The sequence below is a fragment of the Babylonia areolata genome, chromosome 22, assembly GCF_041734735.1.
Source record: "Babylonia areolata isolate BAREFJ2019XMU chromosome 22, ASM4173473v1, whole genome shotgun sequence".
NCBI classification, from domain to species: Eukaryota; Metazoa; Mollusca; class Gastropoda; order Neogastropoda; family Buccinidae; genus Babylonia; species Babylonia areolata.
In genome coordinates, this window is record NC_134897.1 from 26,617,175 (window position 1) to 26,627,174 (window position 10,000).

Consider the following 10,000-nt stretch of genomic DNA (forward strand, 5'->3'; position numbering starts at 1 on the left):
CTGGGGCATGCGTTGCCGGGGCCGTTTCTGTACACGTCAGGGTCATTGTGAAACGGCCTCGTAGCGCGAACGTCCCCAAGAGCCTGCAGTAGTGCTGTCCCTTGACGGCTCTCCTCGCTCAAAGCAGAACCTTGTGTTGCCGGGTACACGGTGTGCGGAAGGGTGAAGGTACCTGTCGTGTAGCGGTCTGGGGTGGAAGGAGGTGGTGTGTCCGGTGAAGGGTTTGTAGTACGGGGTGTGCAGGGTGTGATCGGACAGAGAGGTGGGCAGCCCACCTCCCCCACCCCTGGGCACGTGCTCTGGGGAGGAGTGAGCCGAGAAGGCCAGGTTTGTGTGCTGGTGTTTGGCGGGCGAGGTGAACTCACTGGCCATGGCCCGGTCTGCTGTCACACACCTTCACCACAACACTACTTCACTCTCGGGGGTAAAAAGAAAGGAAATATAAATACAAAACGCGTTTGCAAAGAAATCAAAACTTTCACGAGCCTTTTCAAGCCAACAAAAAAATTATAAATAAATGAATTCAAAAAACGCGTTTGCACCACAGTCAAAACTATTAATGCCTTCTCAAGCCTAAAAACGAGTTTGCATCACAATCTAAACTATTGCATGCCTTCTCAAGCCTAAAAAAAAATTCGCACCACAATCAAAACTAATACGATCCTGCTCAATCCTGTGTTCTTAAGATCAGTTGGAAAAATCAGCCAACAAACATTCTGACCACAGTCAAATACAATGTTCCTGCAATGGTATGTATGTCCTCTCTCTTTGAACTAATCATCTGCTGATTTCTTCGTAATCAATAAACCCAAGTTTGTTTCTTCTTTGCACAGATAAGGTGAACAAACACAGGGGTATGGTCTTGGCACTGTCACAGTTTTATGCAGCGGAAAATTACTCTTCCGGGTAGACCTTTCCTTGATTCAGACAACAACGTTCCTGAAGTCATCCTGACGAGAAAAGCCTTTTTTCTGTGACACTTTATCTCATGTGTGTCATTTGTAACAGCAGAACAATCGATCAAGGTATCGATTAATCTTATCGACTGTTCGCACATTCCTTGCTAGCATGCACGTTTCCGGCATGTCTGATTATGAGTATGATATAACCAGATCAACATGATAACCAGTTTCCATCAACAGCATCGATCTAATCGCAACAAAACTTCACATTCCAGATAATGAGCTTCGTTTGACGCAGTTTATAGCTGGATTTCTTCTTGCGATTTTTCCATCAGACGATTTGTGCGCATGAGCTTAAAAAATAAAGTCGGAAAAAGTTTGACACACACAAATCGTTGCGGTGGATGTGTGTCATCGTTTTATCCCCGTTCAAAGTGTTCCGCCCTCTCCCCCGACAAAACCACAGGACAGACACTTCCAACAGAAACGACATGTAAGCGTCAACGACAGTGTGTGTCAGCCGTCACTTTTCCTTCTGATGTCAGTCAGACGAGGTTTCTGCACGCCTATGCTCTGCGGACAGACACACACACACACCTTTGTTCTTCACGCCTATATATTGCTGCCGCATGTCACGCGGCCTTGACCCCATCACGGGGAGGTCAGTGCCACAGTGATCACATCTGGCATCCACCCCTCATAGAGAACCGTCAGTGTGCCTGCACTGGGCCTAGGTTCCATTCCCTCCGCTGTCCACCCCTCATGCAACTTTCACGAGCCTCCTGCCACTCTCCTGTCACCGTCAGCAGCCATGGCGGGGACACTAAGGGGCCCGTTGACCTATAGGATTGACCCTGACAGTGACTCTCACCTGTTGGTTCAGTACCCGTTGACCTATAGCACTGACCCTGACCTTCGGGTTCAGTACCTGTTGACCTATAGCACTGACCCTGACCTTCGGGTTCAGTACCTGTTGACCTATAGTACTGACCCTGACAGTGACCCTGACCCGTGGGTTCAGTACCCGTTGACCTATTGGATTGACCCTGACCTGTGGGTTCAGTACCCGTTGACCTACAGCACTGACCCTGACAGTGACCCTGACCTGCGCTGGCTGAACCCAAGGCCGTGTAGTGCCGCGCCTTGTGAGGACACGGTGCCGGTAATTTCGGAGTGTCGGAGTATGCTGTGACCCATCTCCTGTGGTTTTCCACTCTGTTTTGATAGGTTAATCGATGTACTTACTTTCACACACACACACACACACACACACACACACACACACACACACACACGCAAGATTCAGTCGCTGCACTAATGTGCACTGATCTTGCCTGGCCCACAAAATATCATAGTGGAAAGATCGGGTGATTGAAAAGGCATGGTTGCCAGACTCTAAAGACAAGCAAGTGAAGTTTGTCACTGGATCAGCCCTCACCACCTACGACGTGCCCCAATCAACTACAGTGGTTCCCGTGGGGAATGCTCCATTCAGGGGGAAATGGCTCCGGCATCACACCTGATCCCTCCACCGGATCATAAATTTTATACTCCGTGTTAATCAGAGGCCACGCGAGGTGCTGACAGATCAATTATGTCACACAGGTTGACAGGCTGAGTGAGAATGGACACTAAGTACCTTGACACTGACGAACCCACAGGTAGACAGGCATTCACTTTGATCAGTCAGCCCACAGAAGCGATCATTAACCAAACAGTTCACCCTGCGCGCCCGAAAGTGTCCGCCAAACACTGAGTGAGGATCGAAGGGGAGGGTGGGGAGGGAGGGCGGGGGAGGAAGGAGAGGAAGGGGGACAAGCGGGATGAAGCTGGAACAGGATACCAAGTTTCAGTTTCAGTTTCTTAAGTGGGCGTCACTGCGTTCGGACAAATCCATATACGCTACACTACATCCTTTAGGCAGATGCCTGACCAGCAGCGTAATCCAACGCGCTTAGTCAGGCCTTCAGTGCATGCATATAATTATATTTTGTGTACCTATCAGAGTGGATTTCTTCCACAGAATTTTGCCAGAGGACAACACTCTTGTTGCCATGGGTTCTTTTTCAGTGCGCCAAGTGCGTGCTGTCCATGGAACTTCGCTCGGTTTATCATTTCATCCACAACAACACAACAGAGACAGAAACAGAGACATAGACAGACAGAGACAGACAGAGAGACGACGAAATGGCAGAGACAGAGACAGACAGACACACACACACACACACACTAGAGAGAGAGAGAGTGACATACAGAGACAGACATGCAGACACAGACATACAGAAACAGAGACAGAAAGACTGACAGACAGAGACAGAAGAGGAAGTATCCAAAATCGCCTTTGACCTAAGAGCACTGAACGGCACTAATTAGCCCTTCTGAAATAAACCGTATATATATAGATATATCATATGTGTGAGAACTGATGTTTTCAGCGTAGTATGGCCGTTGGCTGATGAAATAAACCACGGGGACGTAAAACACACACTGAAACATCTCCCCCAACACACAGCTGTTGAAACAAAACAGCCGGACAGCTTTCCTGACAGCTGGACACAGGGCAGCACTCAGGGTGGCTGCCTAAGTTGTTTTGTTTTGTTTTTGTTTTTTTGTTTGTTTTGCTTTGTTTTGTTTTGTTTTGTTTTTAAGACAGTGAGCGCGGCGTCATGGCAGAGACGGTCAGCCGCTGGACATCTGATCCAGTGTTCGCCTGTCATTTAGGTTCCAGGCTCCGATTCGGCATGCTGGTGTGTCCTTGAGAAAGGCACTGTACTCCCATTTACCTGACTCCAGCCAGGTGAGAACAGGTAGATACCTGACGGCTGTGGAAGGTTCAAACGTCGACAGGAGAGGCCTGGACCCCATCTTCCAATGCAGCGCCTTAGATAATGGTAGATCAGAATTCATGGGATCCTGTGATCCATGTCAGCGTTCGGTCGGTTATGGAAACCAGAACATACCCAGCATGCACACCCCCGAAAACGGAGTTTGGCTGCCTACATGGCGGGGTAAAAACGGTCATACACGTAAAAGCCCACTCGTGTACATGCGAGTGAACGTAGGAGTTGCAGCCCACGAATGAAGAAGAAGAAAAATTTATATGAACCACACGTAATGTCTGTGCGCGTTTCGTCCACGCACTGTTCGAAACTAGCCCGCATATTTTGCCATCATTGTGTCAGCAGTGTCGTTTTATTTTCACCAACACACTCACGTCCGTTTCGCCATGTTCACGTTTCCCGATGAAACTTTTTTCTTTTTCTTTTTCTTTTTTTTTCAACCGCTGAAACATCAGTCCATGTATTTTGCGAGGATTGTACAATAAACATACTTCGAATACAGAGATGAGCATAAGTGGAGAGAAAAATGAAATTGAAGCTAAATGTGCATTCAGTCGTCTGAGCTCTGAAAATGTTGGTGATCATTTGTGAGACTGCACGCACACCAGGGCGATATGGAATTTCTCAAAACCTAACGTAGAGCAGATCTGCCATTACTGTACAGCTACAAATTTCGCCAGAAAAGGTCATCCGAACAGGGGACATATCACATGGGACATGTCATATATCAAACGTCAGAAAGAGAGAGAGGGGGTGGGGGGAGAGGGAGACAGACAGACAGACAGAGAGGGGGTGGGGGGAGAGAGAGAGAGAGAGAGACAGAGAGAGAGAGACAGAGAGAAAACTGAATAAGCTGAAAGCTTTTTTATACCATGCCCTCGCCCACACAAAAATAACGAAGAAAGAAAGAAAGAAATCGGTGTGGACATGTAAGACAGTAGAGAAAGTTATATCAAAGAAAGATAAAATGAAAAACAATGTTCAACGCAAAACATCAAAAATAACACGGAATCCAACTCACACTGACACACAAACTTACAAACGTTAATATACACAAGTACTTCTCAGCTCTTTTCCCTGTTCACACTTTGTTAGACAGCAAACGTGCGAGCGAGCGAGCTAGCGAGCAAGAGAGAGAGAGAGAGAGAGAGAGAACGACAAAGCTGTTTCCTTTTCCTAAAAATTTAAACAGGTGTTGATGCCATTGATGAAGTCAATCAAAGTGTGTTTGGATGCTTACGGTACTTCTTTCTGGTGCACAACGCGTGGCAAAAACGTATTGTTGACAGTCTGTAGGCAAAACGAACGTACCTGACAGTCTGTAGGCAAAACGAACGTACTTGACAGTCTGTAGGCAAAACGAACGTACCTGACAGTCTGTAGGCAAAACAAACCTGACAGTCTGTAGGCAAAACGAACCTGACAGTCTGTAGGCAAAACGAACGTATTTGATCGTGTGTAGGCAAAACGAACCTGACAGTCTGTAGGCAAAACGAACGAACCTGGCAGTCTGTAGTCAAAACCAATCTGACAGCCTGCAGATGAAACACACATAGGCAAAACGTGGCGTACCGGAATTCACTGCCCTGACTGGTAGTAAAAGATTATGGAGCCTTTGACCTTTTAACCCGCGTCGCGACCCTGAAACTGATCAGCTGTCGTAAAAAAAACAACAACAAAAAACAAAACCAAAAACCAAAAACAACAAACAAATTAAAAAACACATAAGGCCTGCAAATAGGTGTGTAGGGGGCCCATGACTCACACAGGCACACTGCCGCACAGTCAACACGCTGGAACTACATGTTGCACGTGTCTGCTGGAGGGAAGGTGGCAGAACGGTCAAGACGCTTATCTGCCAATACAGTGTCCGTGATGTCCGGGTTCGAATCCCGATTCTACCCTTTCTTCCTCGTTTGACTGGAAAACCAATCTGATCGTCTAGTCGTTCGGATAAGGCGACAAACCGAGGTCCCGTGCGCAGCACATACTTGGCGCACTGAAAAAAAGAACCCATGGCAACAAAATAGTTGTCCTCTGGCAATAATCTGTAGAAGAAATCCATTCTGACAGGTACACAACAAATATATCCATTTATACACATGCACTCAAGGCCTGGACGGGTGCGTTGGGTTATACCGCTGGTCAGGCATCTGCCTAGCAGATGTGGAAAAGCTGGAGGTAAGAGACAACACACTGCAGAGTGCTGTAAGTTGGGACAAAGAATGTTGGTGGCTCTGCTGGCCTTCCTGTGTCATACATTCATACATCACATCAGTGGAGACGTTCAGCAGGGGCCCAGTGGTAAACTGAACGTCCAACTAGAAAGCAAGTGTCCACGGGTTCGAGTCCCATGTATTTATATTTCTTTTTGTCACAACAGATTTCTTTTTTTTTTTTTTTTTTGCTGCGTGCAGTTTTATTTGTTTTTCCTATCGAAGTGGATTTTTCTACAGAATTTTGCCAGGAAAACCACTTTGTTGCCGTCGGTTCTTTTACGTGCGCTAAATGCATGCTGCACACGGGACCTCGGTTTATCGTCTCATCCGAATGACTAGCGTCCAGACCACCATTCAAGGTCTAGTGAAGGGGGAGAAAAATATCGGCGGCTGAGCCGTGATTCGAACCACCGCTCAGATTCTCTCGCTTCTTAAGCGGACGTGTTACCTCTGGGCCATCACTCCACGAACCGGGATTAGTATCCCCCCCCCGCCCCCCTGCCTCCCCCTCCTCTCCCTCTCCAGGCACTAGACCTAGAGTGCTGGTCTGGGTGCTTTTCATTCGGATGAGACGATGAACCGATGTCCAATGTGCAGCATGCACTTAGCGCACGCAAAAAATAAAAATTCAAAAATAAAATTAAATAAGATAAAAAATGAAATTGAATAGATGAAGATAAAAATTCAAAAATAAAATAAAATAAAAGTTTCTCGGCAACAAAATGGCTGTCCCTGACCAGGCAAATTCTGTAGAGAGATCCACTTTAACAGTCAGACTACATCTGCAGGCGCAAAAAATGTGACTCGGAGAGAAAACAACTGGGTGGCGCTGTACTGTGGACGCGCTCTCCGCGAGGACAGCAACTCACACTCTCCAACTTCACACAGAGAAATGTGTTGCGTTAAAAAAAAAATTTAAAAAAAGCAAGTAATACAACACAGCACACCACATCACTCGGACCACTAATAACACGTCAGTGGGAAACCTGCTTGCTGGATGCTGCCGCCTGTGAACGACAAGTCTTTCAAAGACAGTGTGACATCAAAAACGCAACAGCCACGCAGCAGTTAGGACTTGTCCTAACCACGTTATTTTGCCACGTGTGTCTCTGATGCCATGGGCAAACACGAGCGCTTTGCTTGCTGGCTAAATGGACAGCACAGAGTGGAGGTGGTGGTAGTGGTGGTGGTGGTGATGGGTTGGGGGTGAGGTGCATGACTGGATCAATCAATAATCACCGGTAACAATATAACGGGGGAGGGATCGAGCTGCAGCTTTCAATCACCGCACAGAATTTCACAACACCGGAGCGCTGCAAACCCCGTACAGACTTCATATCAAGTTACGGACCACTTTATAAAAAATATGTTATACACACACATATGTGTGTGTGTGTGTGTGTGTGTGTGTGTGTGTGTGTGTGTGTGTGTGTGTGAGAGAGAGAGAGAGAGAGAGAGAGACAGAGACAGAGAGAGACAGACAGAGAGACAGAGAGAGGTGTAAAAAAATAAACACGACAGATTGTTCAGATCATGCAGGCTGCATTGTTGTCCACTACTGATCTCCCTTCCAATACACACATGGAGGTTTCAAGTATACCAGGCATGCACCATAAGCACCTAAAGAAAAGACAGCATGAAAAACACGATGCTTCAACCCAAACATTTACATGTGTTATGTGGTTTGCAAAACGGTAGCTGTGTTTTTTCTTTCCTTGAAAAAATGGAAATAAATGTGCAAGAAAGCAACTCTGAGTAGCACCCATTTCAATAGCCGTACACACCGCTGGTAACCGGAAATTCAGCATCAAATTGGTTTAAACAGTATTTTATTCGGAATATGTCACAATACAACACAGATACTGATGACAGGACAACAAGAAAATCTTCGCAGAAGGTCGTCAAACTTTTTGTGAACCCTGTATTTCACAGTTTTGTGACTCTGCCTCCTGTTTATCTCCCCCCAACAGAAAGCTTTTGTGACTCTGCCTCCTGTTTCTCTCACCCCAACGGTAGGCTTTTGTGACTCTGCCTCCTGTTTATCTCACCCCAACAGAAAGCTTTTGTGACTCTACCTCCTGTTTCTCTCACCCCAACAGTAGGCTTTTCCAAAGCTCTCACCTTGTCATTACTTCGGTGATTGTGTTTCACCACAGGTTTACACACATCAATGATTCTGAATAGAATAGAATGGAATAGAATATGTCTTTATTACCAAGTGTACCGGGGTCACAAGGAATATTGGGGTGGTGGGAGCGGGGGGGTAGTACATAACAGAATACGAACATAAATCGAAAATCATACACAAACACAGATACAGTAGAAATCAGGATACATACAAGTGCATATCAATATAAAAACTTGTGCATACTCACACATGCACGCACTGCACACACACACACACAAGCACGCGCGCACACACACGCGCGCACACACACACGCACACACATACACGTTTGAACAGAAGCTGCATATTTCATGTGGATGGGACTGATGACTAGATCTTCAGGTAGATGGTTGTTGGTTGTGTGTGTGTGTGTGTGTGTGTGTGTGTGTGTGTGTGTGTGTGTGTGTGCCTGTGCGTCTGATCTGCAAGCGAATGCACACGTAAGTGGCTGAGGGACCAGCAGGTGTGTACACCTTGTGGCCTGGGAGATCTCCGCTCTTTGACCCACCAGGCGCCGTTACCGGGATTCGAACCATGCGAGGAGCAGAATTACAGTCTGTTACTGTCCTCTCATTTGATACACAGCTCTTTCAGGCACACTTGCACCATTGACAGCTCTGAAAAATGTGTTTGAAAATTCCATGTTTCAGGAAAACAAAAGAAACCCCCCCTCTCCCCCACCCCTCTTCCCCACATTTATTCAGTGGCTTGTAAACGATAGTTGTGTTTTTTCAATGTGAAGAAAACGGAAGTACACATGCAAAAAGAATACGTTTTGTTATGAGCAGTGCTCATTATATAATACTGGCTGCATACACTATTTGCCGAAAATTCAACATAATGTCACCATTCCCCTGAGATGAAAGCTGCAAGTTCCCAAGAGGTCCTTAACGTACAGAGTTGTGTATTATCAGTGTCGACTGACCATGTCCCCAAGAGGTCCTTAACGTACAGAGTTGTGTATTATCAGTGTCGACTGACCATGTCCCCAAGAGGTCCTTAACGTACAGAGTTGTGTATTATCAGTGTCGACTGACCATGTCCCCAAGAGGTCCTTAATGTACAGAGTTGTGTATTATCAGCGTCGACTGACCATATCCCCAAGAGGTCCTTAACGTACAGAGTTGTGTATTATCAGTGTCGACTGACCATGTCCCCAAGAGGTCCTTAACATACAGAATTGTGTATTATCAGTGTCGACTGACCATGTCCCCAAGAGGTCCTTAACGTACAGAGTTGTGTATTATCAGTGTCGACTGACCGTATCCCCAAGAATAAAACTGTGCAAGACTCACACTGGTCTTTAACTTTTTGTGAGCCCTGTAATATCGGCATCGACTGACAAAGGCAGGAATAACTCACAACTAACACCCAACACTTTCTGTCCCAGGAAATCATTCCGAACACCAGTGATGGTTTGGGTGTGTGTGTTGGGGGGGGGGGGGCGCTCTCCGAAGTGTTGTCACCACACACACACACACACACACACACACACACACACACATGCACGAGACAGACAAAGGGGGAGAGACACTGAGAGAAAGCGACAGACAGACAGACAGACAGACACACAGAGAGAGGGCCAGTTGAGTGACTGCACATTACTTTACGTATATCATTGAAATTTCCTTACACTCATGCACACACACACACTACACTACACTACACTACACAACACTACAGCGTGAATAAACACACAAGCTTCTTTGTCACAAGGGATTACGCAACAACTATAAAGACTTGCCTGCCCAGTAATTCCTCCTGATTTAACTGGCACATAAGCCAGAGGACTGGTCTGACACAGGGTGGCATTCAGCTAATTAAACACGAATCTAATTAATACCAGTTAATGCATTCAGCTAATCAAACATG

At 46.4% G+C, this 10,000-nt stretch overlaps 1 protein-coding gene across 2 annotated transcripts in view; it reads right to left on the minus strand.

The window, feature by feature from the left end:
- LOC143297339 (cys-loop ligand-gated ion channel-like) overlaps positions 1–10,000 on the minus strand; it is a 42,369-nt gene that overhangs the window by 22,158 nt on the left and 10,211 nt on the right. The gene's annotated exons all lie outside the window — the stretch shown is intronic.